Raw genomic sequence first — 18,430 nt, 5'->3', positions numbered from 1 at the left:
CTTCAACAAACATATCTTTATTTTCTTATTAACATGCATCTCAAGATGACATCTTGAACCGATGGCCCTACAATCAAAATGGCAACAACCTTGGGGTGCCTAGAGCGGGAGGGGAGGGGGGGTGGCGACGCCTGGAGGGGGGTGGGGGGCTTACCAGAGCGGAATGGGGAGGGGGCTTACCTGAGCGAGAGAGGGGAAGGGGGCTTAGCAGAGCGGGAGGGGAGGCGGGCGGTGGCGACGGCGAGGGAGGCAGCGGCGACGACGATGACGACGGCGAGGGAGGCGGCGGCAACGACGACGACGACAACGGCGAGGGAGACGGCGACGGCTTGAGATCGAGGACAGAGGGGGTGGGGGAAAGTTATGAAATTTTTAGGCACGACGGGTGTTAACTCAACATAGTAGTAGCGGTGGGTTTAGGGGAGCGCTACTGCTATTGTACTTAGCAGTAGCGCTTTTATCACGCCAGCGGTGCTACTACAGCTACTGATATTGGATGCTATGCAGTACCCTTTTAGCAGTAGCGTTGGATGCTATGCAGCGCTACTGATATTGACCTTAGCAGTACCGCAGGTTTAGGAATGACACTGCTACTATAGCTACTGCGGGTGGCCTCGTTGGTCCCTGTTTATCAGTAACGCAGATTATGAGGCCTGCGCTACTGATAAGGACATTAGCAGTAGCGCTGCGTTGTTTCCAGCGCAACTGCTAAATAGCAGCAACGCTTTCTACATTCCAGCGCTACTAATAGGTGGTGGGTAGCGAGACATAACGATGGAAGCGAGTCAACTAGCATAGCAATGATAGTAGTGTTATCCAGGGAAATGGTCATCTTGCCTCGGATCCTGTTTGGAAGAAGAATGAATCCATGAAGTAGACGAACACGACATAGTCAAACAAATCCTCAAACTCTGAACGCTTTCAAAACTCTAGCGAGTATAAGCAAACCTGGAAACAAAGAAATGACACAGTAAACACCATAACATATTCATGGCATGATGTGCAAATAAATATGATGCATGTCCGGTTTAAATAGGAAGGATGTAATACCCCAAGTGTAAAACCTTCCCTATTTGGAACCTACTTCATGTGGGTCCACCTTGTCAATGCTATGAGAGAGTCCTATGCATGTATGATTTCATGTGTCCCTTAATTTCTTCCTTGCATGCATGCATACCATATTGTTTCATGCCATGTGTTCTTGTTGTTGCAATGTGGTCATATGATTTCATGTGGTGTTGTGATCATGTGCATGTGATGTATATCTTGTGTGGGGATATGCATGCGATAGTGTTTGCTTAGGTTTCAAACCATCCCTCCTCTCTCTCTAATTCTTCTCTATGTCAAGATACACTTCTTCCTTTTCCCTTTTAAAAATGCTCATGTGTTAGCTTTGAATTGTGGCGGATGAGAGATGTGAATTGCTGGTTTTGAATTGGTGTTTTAAAGGTGCATAAAATTACAAAACAGATCAAACTAATGTTGTTTTGTAAAATAATTACTTGCTCCTAAAATCTTGTTCTTATTTTTATTAAATAGGTCTTGATTTTACATGTCCAATCCAAGTGCCATTTTTATTTTTGCACTTGTAGTTTTCCTTGTGTAATTCTTTTACTCCCACTCAGAGAGGCCCAATTCCTCCTTTCTCTTCGCGACACTAGCCCACCCGCGTGTCCCTCTCATTCCTCCTCTCGACGTCACCCTGTACGACCTCTCCTCCTCCACCGATTCCCCATTGCTTCGATCCTGCGGCTCAAGCGGGTCCCCCGAGGCCATTTAAGCTGCAGCAACCCTCCTCCGAACCTAGGGTTCCCTCTCCTTCCTCCAGCGCCGCCGCCATCTTCCTCCTTCTCTCTTTCCCCCTCCTGGTAAGCTCTGTAGCTAGGAACACAGAAGGTCCCCGTCGTCGATCGCCGCCCTTGTCGTCGACCAGCGCCGGCGGCCATGTCCAGGGGCACGGGGAAGGTGCCCGTGCCCCATTTTCGTCCTCGGTGAGGCCGAGGAGCGTCCTCACCAACGACCAGGACCTCGTCTTCGCCTCGGCCCTGGTGCTCTTCCTCCGCTTCAGTTCTGCGGTTCAGGGACGTCTTCAGCGCCGTTCTTCTTCCCCTCTAGCGGCTTCTCCTTCGTTCGGTTCCCCTCTTCCTTCCCTAAGGTGAGGAGCCTCGCCCCTTCCTTCTTCCTCCTTGGATCGGCTCGGATCCGCGGTAGTGCTCGCCGTGATTGTCTGTTTGTAGCAGATCCGCAACAGGGCATGTTATCTGTGGTGCGGTAGGTTGGATGAGCTCGTGACTATGTGTGGCGTAGCAGGGGTTCCTTCCCCTTCTAGTGCATCGATGGATAGAAGTAGTGGCTCCATTCGTGGGTAGCAGCAGCAGTAGTTCAGCCCCGACATCCTCCTTGTCGCCGGCGTGCAGAGCAGGTGCTGGTAGTGTTGCTAGTACGCCTAGATTCAGATCCTTTCTCTGCCAGTAGTTGTTTTGTAGCACAGTGGTTGAGGTATGCATGTTGTTGTGGTTAGGTCCAGGGTTCGATCCCCCGCGAAAGCGCCCCTTTTGCATATTTATTGGTTGGCGCAGTGTCTTGGCCGCAGCATGGTAGATAACCTGATAGCATCCCTGATCCTGTCGAGCACTTGGTTAGTAGCAGGATGGTAGGAAGCAGTTTGTTGTATCAAGGGGAACAGGGTTCGAATCCTCACCTCCCCCATTTATTTTTGCTGTGGTATCTTCCTGTTGCTGTACCCCTTGGCTGCATAGTTGTTGTGTGGTGCTAGGTAGATAGTGTTACTTATTTTTCTTGTAGCTTCTACAGCATGTTGCCTTAGGTGTTTCTAGATTGGGTTAGATGGATAGTTTGTGATTTTTACAAGTGTAGGTGGTTATAGTGCACTTGTGTCTTGGTGCACAAGTAAGAGAGTGTGTGTGTGGATGGGTTCCCCCTCCCCACACACCTTGTCATATTTGGTGTACATAGTTCATGGTGGTGTGTGTGTTTGTGCACATGATGTTGTGCATGTGTATGTGTGGTGGTGCTAGCATATAGTGTGTGGTGTAGATGCATATATTTAGTAGCATAGTGGTTCTCTTGTGTGGTATATCTTGTGGGCATATATTGTGATGTGAGTGAGCTACACATACACTTGAGCTTAACTCTTGTGGCCAAGTAGTGTGCTTGTGTAGGTGGCATGATGCTTCCTTGGTTTTGTCATTTTGTAGATGCCTTAAATGTTTGTGTTGATCAAGAGCATGATGTTGTTGTGGGTGATGTGGAGTAGATGTGTGTGTGTGGAACTTCCCCACCTTTGCAATCACTATGCACCTTCACATGACCATATGTGAGTGGGCATGATGTCTTGTGGTGTGTGGATAGTTTGGTAGATCAGCTTGGTGTTGGTGTGCTATCTCACATACATGGTGTCAAAACCCTCATGTCACTATTGTCATTATGCACATGAACAAGTATCCATGTAGGAGTTGATCTAGTGAAATGCACATGAAATGTTGCACTATTCACTATGTATGATTTCTTGTAGTTTCTTCCTTCCTAGTTTGTGGTCACTTGTTCCAAGTAAGTGCATACATATTATACATGATTTTGGGGTAGAATCTCCCAAGGAATCCATTGGTGAACTTAGTTTTGCCATTGGGACACTTTCTGGAGATGACATATTCAGATTTGTTCTAAGTTTGTTCCTTGTTTCCATGGTGTGGGATGAGCCCAAGGGCATGATATCTTGTATGGCAGTAGTAGGGGGTCATCTCTACATCATGTTGGTGTCATTTCTCTCTTAGGGTATCTTGTGTGCAATTTGTGCCTAGACAAAGTAGGCATGTCGCAGAAATTCCAGATTAGTGAAAATATGAGATTTTCACTAAGTATGAGAATCTGTTTATATTTTCTTCTCCTGTTGATGAGGTTGTGGAGGTCAATGTGTTGTGATCTAGCCTTAGCTTTTAACTGGAAAGTTGGAGCTGATATGTTTGTCTAGCTCCCTGTAAAATTTCATTCCATTTGAGTCATGTAGATATTGGTTTGGCTGCTGTCAAAATGCTTCAGAGCATAGACAGATAGTGAGAATCTGGAATTTTCACTAAGTCCCTGAAATCTGATATTTTTGGGCAAGTTTACAGGCTTGTAACTTTCTGTGTTTAATTCCTTTGTGTGTGATTCTTGCTTGTGCTTGTAGTACTCTTGGATAGATACAGTCACATCTATTATTTGTCATGTTTGGGTGGCTGTAGGTGCTTTGCATGTAGCTCACAAAGTGCTATGATGCAGTTTATGGCAGATTGTGTAGTTTTGCCATTTTGATATTTGTGAGTGCTTAGTTGATGTTGTGTTATTATTCTTTGCCCACCCCATTCATGTTGGTTTGTTTTATGTCTTGGCTACCTGGAATTACCAGAGTTGATCCATTGGAGTGTGTTGTGATGAATTTGACACGTAGGGCTTCATATCTTGTTTCGTTGATTCCCGTTGATCTGTAGCTCCGATTGTAATGTTCTTTATATGCTTTTGCATCGTTTTCTCGAGACGCATCTGATCATGTCATTCTAATGCATGTCAAAATAGCTTAGGATGCAGTTCTGTCCAGGAACATGTATTTGCTTCTCATGCTTGTGCTAGTGATAGAAATAGTGATGCATGTTCATATTCATCTCATGCATCATGTGCTTGTTGCATCTTGAGGTGTTGTTGTTCATTGGATGTTATTCTTATGTTGGGTAGCACCGGGATTGGAGAACAAGTACGTGGATTCAGGAGAGTACGTGCAGGACGAACAAGAACCATTCCAAGCTGAGGATATCACACGCAAGATGATATGACCTTGATTCCATCTCTAGACTTGTTATGCTAGATTACATTTCCTTGTCATATGCTCGCTGCCTACCACTGAAATATTTCCTCCCGAAATGCTATGAACCCAAACACTTATCCCTTCCTAGCAAACTTGAATGGCTAAGTAGGCTTGCTCAACTACTAATGTTAGCGTTGCTAGATGCAGGTGCTTTGCCTCATGTGATAACATAAGATTGTTATCATTATCTTAAATTCTGTTATTTAATTAATGCACCTATATACTTGGAAGGCCTAGCCTTTTGCCGGGTGCTTTGTTCCGTTGTTGTCGCCATAGTTACCGGCTACCGGTGTTTGATTCCATATTGATCGCTCCTAACACGTTCGGGGTTGTTATGGGGACCCCCTCGATAAATCACGTAGTGTTAAGACTTGTCCGGCAGGACCCAACATTGGTGTTAATTTGCTAATCACTTAATAATAATCTGCATAGGGAATAGCTACCCCGAGGAATTTAATCAACAACCCGGGCTAGTGCTCCTCATGAGTGTTGGTCCAACCCAGAGCAGCTTATTACGCTCCCCGGGGCAACTCGGTGTTTTGGCGTGGTAACCATCGCTCATCCGGCGTGTCCTGAGACTGAGATACGCGGCTCTTATCAGGGTCGTCGACACGTAGGGAGGTCCTGCTAGTCTTGTCTTACCTTAGCGATATATCTTGCGTATAGGAATCCCGGTGAAGCTTTGGTTCTTCCCAGAGTTGAGGTTTTCCTCTAAGGAATCCGACGAGATCAAGAGATTCGTGATTGAGGATTACTTTGCGGCATGTGTACGTTTGTGATGGACTAGTTGGAGCACCCCTGCAGGGTTTAATCATTCGGAAAGCCGTGCCCGCGGTTATGTGGCAACTTGGAATATTTTGTTAACATACCGTGTGTGTAACCGTGACTGTCCCCTCGAAGATCTCTCTTCAATCGGGAACACGGTGGGGTTATGATTGACGTAGGTAGGTGTTCAGGATCACTTAGTGATCATCTATCATCGACCGCTAGTATAAACCACCTTCATACAAGTTCTACGTAAGTTAGCCACCAAATCAAGCTTAGGATGTTGCAACCTAAATACTCCGCCTATCCAACCTAATAACTTGACTAGTTCTAGCACCGAGGTCATAGATTGCTGAGTCCCCGTGGCTCACAGATTCCTTCACAACACCAACAGGTTCAGGTACCCCAGAGACAGGTGATCCCGACGGCACGCAATTGGCGTGGCAGTACGATGAGGAGAACGACCGCCTATACGTGAACTATCCAGAAGATTGAGGCATGGTCGTGATCGTGGGCTAGCAGGCAGGGTAGCATAGCCATTTCCCTTGTGTTGTAGTCTGTAGCGGAACTACTTTGATTGTATGCGTGATGCACTCTGATATATTTATGAAATGGCAATTGAACCCCTTATTGTCACTCTGTTGATATTATGTATGTGCTATGATACCTAGTTTGCGAGACGCTTAGATGCGCTCCTTTCCAATTCGGGGCCTCGATCCCCAGATCGGAAAGGACCGCATCTTAGTCGTTACAAGTTGGTAATCAGAGCCTTACGACCATAGGAGCCTTTGTGTGATCGTACTTGGCCGAGTCGAGTCTAGTAAATGTTTTGAGTCTTAGTTATATCGGAGAGTAGGATTCTTTTTTCTCCTCTTCCATGCTCTGGTGAGGTTCCTGACTTAGGAAATCTTTAATTCTCCTCCTCTTCTCTCTCAAAATTGTTTTAGGATCACGCGGGTATTTGTGAAATCTATATGATTTCGATGTGACGGAGTCCTGTCTTGGTGCCTCCTGTCTGCCTTGATTTCTTCCGGGGAGTTGAGCTCCAGGGGATTCTTGCGCACATCACCATCATTCAGATTTCTGAGTATCTAAGAATGAAGGATGTTCGTAATTGCTTCAATACTAGTAGTGGCGAGATAACCCCGATGTCCCCAGTACTGGTGCAGATTGTTCGGGAGTACTACCATACTTAGTATCGTTGTGATCACGAGGGTCTGTTGTAGATGAAGGTCCGAGATGCTGGTTGTGTGTTGACGGATGTGATAAAGGTGACGGGTTAGTATAGGAGTTGTGTGATATTACTCCTTGTATCCGTGTACCAGATTGCATGACCAGTTATTTCGGGAATTCATAGGTGGGATATCAAGTAGTATCTTATAGGACTATCTTCCTACAGATGCATGACTGAGGTTGGGATTCGATGTTCAATGGGTGCGTTTGTTGACGGTCGTCTTACAACGGTTCTCATTGTGTCTTAAAGAGTCCTTGTAGCTCGCTACGACTCGGGGATACTTCGTACGTCGTGTGCACTGCCTTGCATAGGATGGCTACTGTAAATTCCAGCCCGTGCGATCTTATCCACGAAGATATCGGATGAAATCTCGATCATATGTTTGTTCCAAGCAGTTCTAGCTCATACTTGTTTGCAGTGGTCTTAATCGGAAGCATTCTTACTATTTTGTTCGAATGTAATTGCTTATTCCTGTTCAGATATTCCTGTCTTTCGATTCAGTTATATCTGCAATTTATTCCGTGGGCTAATGTGATGTCCGTCTTCAGGATGGCTCCACCAACTCGTCAAAACCCAGGGCGTGAGGATATGCCGCCACCACCTCCTCCTCCGGAGAATCCTCCGCCGCCGCCGCTGCCTCCTTCTGCAGAGGCCTGGCAAGCGGTGATGGCTACTACTAATTCAAACACCCAGATGCTGCTACAGTTGTTGCAAGAGAGAGCTAATCAGCAGCAAGGCTATTTCCAGCATGGTGGCAATCAGTTTGCTAGTCTGAGTCATTTCCTGTCAAACCAGCCAAAGACTTTCACTTCATGCGACTAGCCATTTGATGCAGAGGATTGGATTCGTGATATGAACAAGCATTTCGAGTGTAGCAATCTGCGTCCTCAGGATTTTGTCAAATTTGCAACATTCCAGTTGAAGGGGCAGGCTTCTATCTGGTGGCAACAGCTGAAGGACTCCAGAGGTGCTAGAGTGATTTCTTGGGATGAGTTCTGCCGGGACTTCAAGTCCTACTACATTCCTTCCAGCTTTGTGGAGGAGATGCTTGAGAAGTTCATGCGTTTGAAGCAAGGTGGCAATTCCGTGTACAAGTACAACGTTGAGTTCCACGAGCTATCCTGATACGCGCTGCAGGATATCCCTGATGAGAAGAGCAAGATTTATCAGTTCAGAGGTGGCTTGAAAGAAGATTTGTAGTTAGCTCTTACTTTGCACGATCGTGAGGAGTTTGAAAAGTTCTACAACCTAGCTCTCATGGCAGAGGTAGCCTTGCTCAGGGTGGAGAATTCTAAGAAGCGCTTCAAAGATTCCAACTCTTCCTCGACTCAGGTGGTTCAGAAGTAACAGAAGTTCTAGGTGTCTCCTCCTCCTCCTCGGCACTCGCAGCAGCTCAAGCACTCTGGTGGTCGTGGTTCTTCCCACCCACCCAACCATGTCTTCCAGCAGAGATTCCAGCATCAGAAGCAAGGGCCTCCTCAGACTCAGTACCGGCAGCCAGCAGAGGTGACTTGTCACAAGTGTGGGCGGAAGGGTCACTATGCCAACAAGTGTACTTCTCAGCTCTGACTGCCGCCTCCTCCTCTAAGCAAACCTCCAAGGAATGCTCTTGTCAAGTTCAACCCCAGATCAGCTCGAGTCAACATGGTGAATTCAGCTGAGGCAGAAAACTCGTCAGATGTGATCATGGGTAACCTCCTCGTCAATGATATTCCTGCTAAAGTGTTATTTGATTCTGGTGCATCGCATTGCTTCATCTCCAAGCCTTTCATAGCTAAGCATGATATTCCTACAATTCATTTGGATAGTCCCTTCCATGTGGTTTCTCCGGGCATGCGCATGAGTTCGCACATGAGGGTTCCGGATGCTTCTGTCAAGATAGGGAGTTATTCATTTCTGGCGTCTCCTATTATCTTGGGAAATTCCGACATTGACTTGATTCTTGGTATGGACTGGCTGGCCATGAACAAGGCGTCAATTGATTGTGAAGCCAAAGAGGTGAAGCTTACCCACTCTTCGGAGGACGTGGTTATATTCGCAGCGTGCGATGATACAATCCGTCTGTTCTCTTTGAATGAAAAGGGTGAGATCAATCCTATTTCGCAAGTCCTAGTGGTCTGCGAATATGAAGATGTGTTTCCTGAAGAGCTGCCAGGCATGCCTCCGCACAGAGAAGTTGAATTTGTGATTGGCTAGAGCGAGGCACCGAGCCCGTGTGCAAACGGCCGTACAAATTGGGTCCAGAAGAATTGAAGGAACTTAAGAGGCAACTCGATGAGCAGGAGCGTTTGGGTTTGATCAGACCGAGCTCGTCTCCATGGGTATGTGGTGTTCTGTTTGTCAAGAAGAAGGATGGCACGTACCTACTGTGTGTTGACTACCGCCCATTGAACAAGAAGACAATCAGGAACAAATATCCACTTCCGAACATAACTGAGTTGTTCGAACAGTTGAAAGGTTCTAAGGTCTTCTCCAAGCTTGATCTCAGAATGGGCTATCATCAAATTCGCATTCGCGAAGCAGATATTCCGAAGACTGCCTTCAGGACTAGTTTTGGCTCGTATGAGTATACGGTCATGTCTTTTGGTCTGGCAAATGCTCCTCCGACATTCTGTCGATTGATGAACTACATATTCTCTCCGTTCAAGAATGACTTTATCTTGCTCTATCTCGACGACATTCTGGTCTTTTCTGAAACTGAGGAAGAACATGAAGAACATCTCAGATTGGTGCTTGATAAGCAGAGAGAGTACAAGATGTATGCCAATTTTTCCAAGTGTGAGTTCTGGCTGAAAGAATTGGTTTATCTTGGGCACATTATCTCTGCCGAGGGCATTAAAGTTGATCCGTCCAAGGTTCTGGCCGTTGTTGAATGGGAGCCTCCGCAGAATGTGAAGCAACTTCGAAGCTTTCTCGGGCTTGCTGGCTATTGCAGAAGGTTCGTTGAGAACTTCTCCAAGATCGCCAAGCCGCTCTCAAGTCTTCTTCAGAAGGGTGTTAAGTATGCTTGGTCTCCAGAGTGTCAGTTAGCCTTCGACACACTCAAAGAGAAGCTTACCTCCACCCCAGTCTTGGTTCCTCCGGATGATTCCAAGTCTTACCAGGTCTTCTACGACGCTTCTCTCCACGGTCTTGGTGTAGTCCTGATGCAACATAAGAAGGTGGTTGCTTATACCTCGAGGCAGTTGAAGCCAGCGGAGAAGAACTAGCTTGTGCATGATCTTGAGCTAGCAGCTGTGGTACACGCTCTGATGACTTGGAGACACCTCTTGTTGGAACGTAAGGTTGAAGTTTTCACCGATCACAAGAGTCTCAAATACATCTTCACTCAGCCTAACTTGAATCTTCGGCAAACACGTTTGGTGGAAATGCTCCAGGATTTTAATCCGGGTGTTGAGTATACGCCAGGCAAAGCTAATGTCGTGGCGGATGCTTTGAGCAGGAAGGCATACTGCAACAGTCTGATTCTGCAACCTCTCCAGCCTGGTCTTTGTGAGTCTTTCAGGAAGCTCAACCTTCAGCTAGTACCTCACGGATTTCTTGCAAACCTTCAGATCTCTCCTACCTTGGAAGATGAGGTCCGAGTAGCACAACTTCTTGACGCTATGGTGAAGAAGGTCAAGATTGGCGTGGCAAAGAGTCTTCCCAAGTATAAGTGCTTCACTGTTGATTCCAGAGACACGTTGTTCTTCGAGGATCACCTTGTCGTCCCGAAAGGTGATCTCAGGAAGGTAATCATGGAGGAATCTCATAACTCTCTGCTCTCTATTCATCCTGGAAGCTCCAAGATGTACCACGACTTGAAACAGACCTTCTGGTGGACTCGTATGAAACGTGAGATTGCTCAGTTCGTAAATGAATGTGATGTATGTCGAAGGGTGAAAGCAGAGCATCAACGTCCAACATGTCTTTTGCATCCATTGCCGATCCCCGAGTGGAAGTTTGATCACATTGAGATGGATTTCGTCACCGGGTTTCCGAAGTCCAAGAAGGGTAAAGATGCCATCTTCGTCGTCATCGACAAGTTGAGTAAAGTGGCTCATTTTCTTCCAGTCAAGGAATCCATTTCAGCAGCTCAGCTGGGAGAGTTGTACACCTCCAGGATTGTATCTTTGCATGGTGTGCCTATGATGATCTCTTTGGATCGCGAAAGTATCTTCACTTCCAAGTTCTGGGACTCTTTTCAGTCTGCTATGGGCACGAAGATCCGCTTCAGCACAGTGTTCCATCCTCAGACTAGTGGTCATGTGGAGAGAGTGAATCAAGTTCTTGAGGATATGCTGAGAGCCTGTGTTATCTCTTTTGGCATGAAGTGGGAAGATATTCTGCATTTTGCAGAGTTCTCGTATAACAATAGTTATCAAGCTAGTTCTGGCAAGGCTCCGTTTGAAATTCTCTATGGCAGGAAGTGTCGTACCCCTCTCAACTGGTCCGAGACCGGCGAGCGTCAGATCCTTCGGAATGATTTGATAGAAGAAGTTGAGGAGATGTGTCGGGTCATTCGCGACAACCTCAGAGCAGCTCAGTCCCGTCAGAAGAGCTATTATGATAGAAAGCACCGTGACATGTCTTATGAGCTTGATGACTTCGTCTATCTCAAGGTGTCGCCTATGAAGGGTATGCAGCGCTTTGGCATCAAAGGCAAGCTTGTGCCTCATTTCATTGGTCCGTTCAGAGTGGTTGGCAAGAGAGGCGACCTTGCGTACCAGCTCGAGCTTCCGTCAACCTTTGCAAATGTCCATGATGTGTTCCATGTTTCTCAGCTTTGAAGGTGTTTCAAGACCCCCGAGCGCACTGTTCATCTTCAAGACATCGGCCTTTAGCGTGACATTTCTTATCGTGAGCATCTAGTTGTGGTTCTCGAGGCGACTGAGCGCAAGACACGCAACAAGACCGTCAAATTTCTCAAAGTGCACTGGTCACACCATTCCGATAAAGAGGCTACTTGGGAACGCGACGATCACCTCCGTTCTGAATTTCTGGAGTTCTTTCACGCGTAGATGTCGGGGCGAGATCTTTTTTGTAGTGCGGGAGAGTTTGTAATACCCCAAGTGTAAAACCTTCCCTATTTGGAACCTACTTCATTTGGGTCCACCTTGTCAATGCTATGAGAGAGTCCTATGCATGTATGATTTCATGTGTCCCTTAATTTCTTCCTTGCATGCATGCATACCATATTGTTTCATGCCATGTGTTCTTGTTGTTGCAATGTGGTCATATTATTTCATGTGGTGTTGTGATCATGTGCATGTGATGTGTAGCTTGTGTGGGGATATGCATGTGATAGTGTTTGCTTAGGTTTCAAACCATCCTCCCTCTCTCTCTAATTCTTCTCTATGTCAAGATGCACTTCTTCCTTTTCCCTTTTAAAAATGCTCATGTCTTAGCTTTGAATTGTGGTGGATGAGAGATGCAAATTGCTGGTTTTGAATGGGTGTTTTGAAGGTGCATAAAATTACAAAACAGATCAAACTAATGCTGTTTTGTAAAATAATTACTTGCTCCTAAAATCTTGTTCTTATTTTTATTAAATAGGTCTTGATTTTACATGTCCAATGCAAGTGCGATTTTTATTTTTGCACTTGTAGTTTTCCTTGTGCAATTCTTTTACTCCCTGTTATTTCTGTAAATAGGAAAGCACCAGGGCTTGCTTTTCTCTGTGTGTCGCTCTCGTGGGCTACCTCCCACTAAGAGAGGCCCAACTCCTCCTCTCTCTTCGCGATAGTAGCCCACCCGCGCGTCCCTCTCCTTCCTCCTCTCGACGTCACCCTGTACGACCTCTCCTCCTCCACCGATTCCCCGTTGCTTCTATCATGCGGCTCGAGCATGTCCCCCGAGGCAATTTAAGCTGCAGCAACCCTCCTCCGAACCTAGAGTTCCCTCTCCTTCCTCCAGCGCCGCCGCCATCTTCCTCCTTCTCTCTTTCCCCCTCCTGGTAAGCTCTGTACCTAGGAACAAAGAAGGTCCCCGTCGTCGATCGCCGCCCTCGTTGTCGACCAGCGCCGGCGGCCATGTCTAGGGGCACGGGGAAGGTGCCCGCACCCCATTTTCGTCCTCGGTGAGGTCGAGAAACGTCCTCACCGACGATCAGGACCTCATCTTCGCCTCGGCCTTGATACGTCTCCATCGTATCTACTTTTCCAAACTCTTTTGCCCTTGTTTTGGACTCTAATTTGCATGATTTGAATGGAACTAACCTGGACTGACGCTGTTTTCAGCAGAATTGCCTTGGTGTTATTTTTGTGAGAAATCAAAGTTCTCCAAACGTCCTAAAAATTTACGGGGAGCAGTTTTGGAAAATAAGAAAAATATATGCGCCAAGTTCCACCTCAGGGGGTGGGCCAGTGGGCCACAAGCCCTGGCTCCGCCACCACCCCCTGTGGTGGCGGTGGCCAGGCTTGTGGGGCCCACACGGCTCTGCCGCCCCCAATTCGAGCTCCATAAGATCCCTTTCGTCCCAGAAAAAAAAAGAGAAGTTTTCGTCGCGTTTTCAATACGGAGGCGCCGCCACCACCGGTTCTTCATCTGGAGGGCAGATCTGGAGTCTGTCTTGGGCTCTGGAGAGGGGAAATTGTCGCCATCGTCATCATCAACCTTCTTCCCTCTCCAATTCCAGGAAGCTCTTCGTCGTTCGTGAGTAATCTATTCGTAGGCTCGATGGGCGGTGATGGGTAGGATGAGATCTATCATGTAATCAAGTTAGTTTTGATGGGGATTGATCCCTAGTATCCACTATATTCTGAGATTGATGTTGCCACTACTTTGCCATGCTTAATGCTTGTCACTAGGGCCCGAGTGCCATGATCTCAGATCTGAAATTATTATGTTGTCACCAATATATGTGTGTTTTAGATCCGATCTTGCAAGTTGTAGTTACCTACTATGTGTTATGATCCGGCAACCCCGGAGTGACAATAACCGGAACCACTCCCGGTGATGACCATAGTTTGAGGAGTTCATATGTTCACCAAGTGCTAATGCGTCGGTCCGGTTCTTTATTAAAAGGAGAACCTTAATATCCCGTAGTTTCCTTTTGGACCCCGCTGCCACAGGAGGGATGGACAATAGATGTTATGCAAGTTCTTTTACCTAAGCACGTATGATGACACACAGAATGCATGCCTACGTCACATTGAAGAACGGGAGCTAGCCACATATGTATCCGTGTTATAGCTGTTGCATGAGGAATATCATCCAAACAAATCACCGACCCATTGCCTACGAGTTTGTCCTACTGTTGTTACTTGTTTTTCTTCGTTGCTGCTGCTACTACTATTGCTACTGCTGTTACTTGTTTTGCTCTGCTGCTGCTGCTACTGTTGCTACTACTGTTGCTTGCTACTGTTGCTACTTGCTACTGCTATCACTACTGCTGTTCCTTGCCGCTTCTATTACTCGTTACACTGCTGCTACCTGCTACAATTTTGGTTCGCTGGTCGTTGACGGGAACTGACAACTTCCGTCAACGAGGAAACTTGGCGCCATTGATACAATCGTTAGGAATAGTCTGCCGTCAACACATCGTTTCTGACACCGTTGTTATCATACTACCTTTCTACTGATACTTTGCTTGCAGATACTAATATTTCAGGTGTGGTTGAATCTGACAAATTCAGCTGCGAATACTCGAGAGTATTCTCTCACCTCCTGCCTGGCGTATCAACAAATTTGGGTCGAATACACTACCCTCGAAAAATGCTGCGAACCCACGCGCTGGTGGGCCATCAACAACATTCTTCTAGTTCCGTTGCCGGGGAGTGCTAGCAGCATTCTTCTGGTGCCATTGCAGGGGAAGGTTTGTTGTCATCATCATTCGTCCAGCCATCGCCAGAGATTGCAATCAACATTTTTCTGGCGCCGTTGCCGGGGAGGTATTGCTATATTCTCTGAGTCACTTGGGATTTATATCTGCTGATAACTATGAAGAATCTGAAGGATCCGAAGACCAAAGTCTTGCCCTCAACTACGAGGGGAGGTAAGGAATTGCCATCTAGCTCTGCACTTGATTCACCTTTAGTTATGAGTAAGTTTGCGACATCACCTCCTGCTAGAAATCTTGATATGTCGCATGTGCTTGATGATGCTTGTGATACTACTTCTAGAGGTGCTATGCTTGATACTATGCCTGATACTGCTAGAGATGCTATGCTTGATACTATGTCTGATGATAATATGCTTGATACTATGCCTGATACTGATAGAGATGCTATGCTTGATACTGCTTTGCCTGATGATGCTAGAGATGCTATTTTGCCTGATGATGCTATGCTTGATACTACTAGAGATACTCCTTTGCCTGATGTTCCACTAGAAGTGTTCCTTGATGGTCATATTGCTAGAGTTACTGCCAATGCTCGTGATGCTTCTGAAACTGCCGATACTATTAAGATAGAACTTGCTTTTGCTCCTGCTAAATCTAGCTCTCCTAGATATGAATTGCCTGATATACCTGAGGGTTACATTATGGAGGGAGAAATACCTAAGGATTTTCTTGCGTGTAAGGATGCCTATGACGCTGAGAAATTACTTCTCAAGTGGAAGGAAAAATCTCGGGAAGCTAGGATGAAAAATGACCCGAAATTTGCCACTTCACCTATCTTTGTCACCGATAAGTATTATGGATTCTCTGTCGACCGTGAGATAATCTCTGTAGTCGAATCTGATCCTTTTCACGGTTATGAGTCTGAGACGGTCATAGCCCATCTTGCCAAACTATCCGAAATAGCCAACCTTTTCACTAATGAGGAGAAGATCCGTCACTACTATATCCTTAAGTTGTTTCCTTTCTCTCTAAAGGATGACGCTAAAGTCTGGTTCACCTCTCTTGCTCCTGAATGTGTGCGTAGTCCCTAGGAGATGGTCTATTACTTCTGTGAGAAATTTTTCCCTGCCCATAAGAAGCAAGCTGCCCTGCAGGAAATATACAACTTTTCTCAACTCCAAGAAGAGAGTCTTCCACAAGCTTGGGGAGGCTCGTCTAGCTACAGAATACTTTGCCTGATCACCCTCTTAAGAAGAACGAGATACTTGATATCCTCTATAACGTACTTACCGATGCCTCTAGAGACCACCTAGATAGTTGTGCCGGTTGTGTTTTTAGGGAACGAACTGTAGAACAAGATGAGACCCTACTGAATTACCTCTTGATCAACGATAATGCTTGGACTATTCCCGAACCACCTCCTAAGCCAACTCCTAAGAAAAGAGGTATTCTATTCCTCAGTCCCGAAGATATGCAAGAAGCCAAGAAATCTATGCAAGAGAAAGACATTAGATCTGAAGATGTCAAAAATCTACCACCTATCGAAGAGATCCATGGTCTCGATAACCCGATACAGGTAGTTGAAGTGAATTATCTACGTAGGTTTGATGAGAGTGATATTCCTTTTGATAAACCTGCTAGCCAACGCTTTGATGAATTTGACAACTTTGTTGCCAAACAACATAGTTTCAATGATTATGTTAGCACACATTTGGAACAAAGTACTCGTATGCTTAGCCATTTAAGTACTTGCGTAGTCAGAAATGTCAATGATCTGAAGCTTCTAAGTAAACATGCCTCTATGATTACTACTCAGGTAGAACAAGTACTTAAAGCTCAGAATGACCTGCTCAATGAATTAAACGACAACTCTGTCAGAGTCATTACTAGAGGAGGCAAAATGACTCAGGAACCTTTGTATCCTGAAGGTCATCCTAAGAGAATTGATCAAAATTCTCAAGGAATCAATGCTGATACACCCAGTCATCCTAAGGAGAACAAGAAGGATGATAGAAACCTACACGCCAGTTCACCAAATACTATCACACCTGAAGAACCTAATGATATTTCCTTGTTTGATGCAGAAACACAATCTGGTGATGAACATGAACCTGGTGACAATATGGACAGTGATGTTCATAATAATGCTCAACCTAGCAATGATGAGGACGTGGAGATTGAACCTACGGTTAATCCTGATAATCCACAACCTAAGAGATACGACAAGAATGACTTCACTGCTAGGAAGCATGGTAAAAAAACAGAGCCATGGGTTCAGAGACCTATGCCCTTCCCTCCTAAGCCATCCAAGAAAAAGGATGATGAGGATTTTGAGCGCTTCGTTGAGATGATAAGACCCGTCTTTCTGCAGATGCGGTTAACTGATATGCTCAAGATGTCTCCTTATGCCAAGTACATGAAAGATATCGTGACTAATAAACGGAAGATACCAGATCTTGAGATCTCCACCATGCTTGCCAACTACACTTTTAAAGGTGGAACTCCTAAGAAACTTGGTGATCCCGGAGTGCCCACTATACCTTGCTCAATTAAAGGAAACTACGTAAGAACTGCCTTATGTGACCTTGGAGCCAGTGTTAGTGTTATGCCGCTTTCTCTTTATCATAGACATGAGTTGGATAAGTTGACACCCACTAAAATTTCTCTGCAAATGGCCGACAAATCAACTGCTTACCCTATCGGAATTCGCGAGGATGTGCCTCTTGTGGTTGCTAGCACCACTATCTTAACAGACTTTGTTATCTTGGATATTCCCGAGGACGATGCCATGGCTGTCATCCTCGGAAGACCCTTTTTAAACACTGCAGGGGCTGTTATAGATTGCAACAAAGGCAATGTCACTTTCCATGTCAACGGTAATGAGCACACAGTGCACTTTCCGAAGAAACGATATCCAGTACATTGCATCAATGCTATCGGAAAGACTTCATCGATTCTCATTGGGAGCTTTGAATGCCCTATTCCTCGTGTCAAGATGAAGTATGATTTTCTTGTTGGGGATATACATATCCCCATTGAGGTGACTTTGTGGCTATTCGAAAATTCTCCGTTCTCTCTTGCGATTCGAGAAGGTTTTGTCATAAGGAATTGATCAATCCCATTGACGGATTTGTTTCGATGACCATGAAACAGATGAGTCAAAGAGTCACATACCTCTGTTTTGAGTTTTCCTTTTCTTTTGCTTAGAAGAAAAATGATAGAATTAGTTTAGTTTTTCCTGTTTTCTGTTTTAGCGTCCCGGAGAAAAATACCTCGAAAATAAAAGTTCTCCGATGGTCCTGAAAATTTAGTATGATTTTTTCTGGAATTTTTGAAAATTTCTGGGCCTGAGAGCTAGCCTGGGGCCCAGACCAGTGGGCCACAAGCCGTGCCACCGCCACCTACCCTCTGGTGGCGGGGTGCAAGCTTGTGGGGCGCACAGGCACCCCCTCCACTCATTCCAGCTCCCAGCCTCTTCTTCCACCTCAAACTCGTGTTCTTGCTCATTTGGCTGTGATTTTTGATCTCCTTGCTCAAAGCACCATTCTCCGAACCGTTTTGGGGAAATTACTCCTTGGTAAGTGACTCCTCCATTGATCCAATTAGTTTTTTCTCTAGTGCTTTATCCTTCGCGTATTCTTGCTACCTTGATGACCCTGTTCTTGAGCTAGAAATGTTGATTTTAGCCGGTCCCAAGTAGTTTCAGCGCGTGATACGGTCTCTAGGCACTAGTAGGAGTAGTTGCTACAAGTTGGGTTAATAATCATTCACTTTTCTTTCGAAGTCTCTAAAAATTTCAGAATTTTTC

This window comes from Hordeum vulgare, chromosome 5H, assembly GCF_904849725.1.
Source record: "Hordeum vulgare subsp. vulgare chromosome 5H, MorexV3_pseudomolecules_assembly, whole genome shotgun sequence".
In the NCBI taxonomy this organism is placed as follows: domain Eukaryota; kingdom Viridiplantae; phylum Streptophyta; class Magnoliopsida; order Poales; family Poaceae; genus Hordeum; species Hordeum vulgare.
This window is presented reverse-complemented; position numbering follows the sequence as displayed.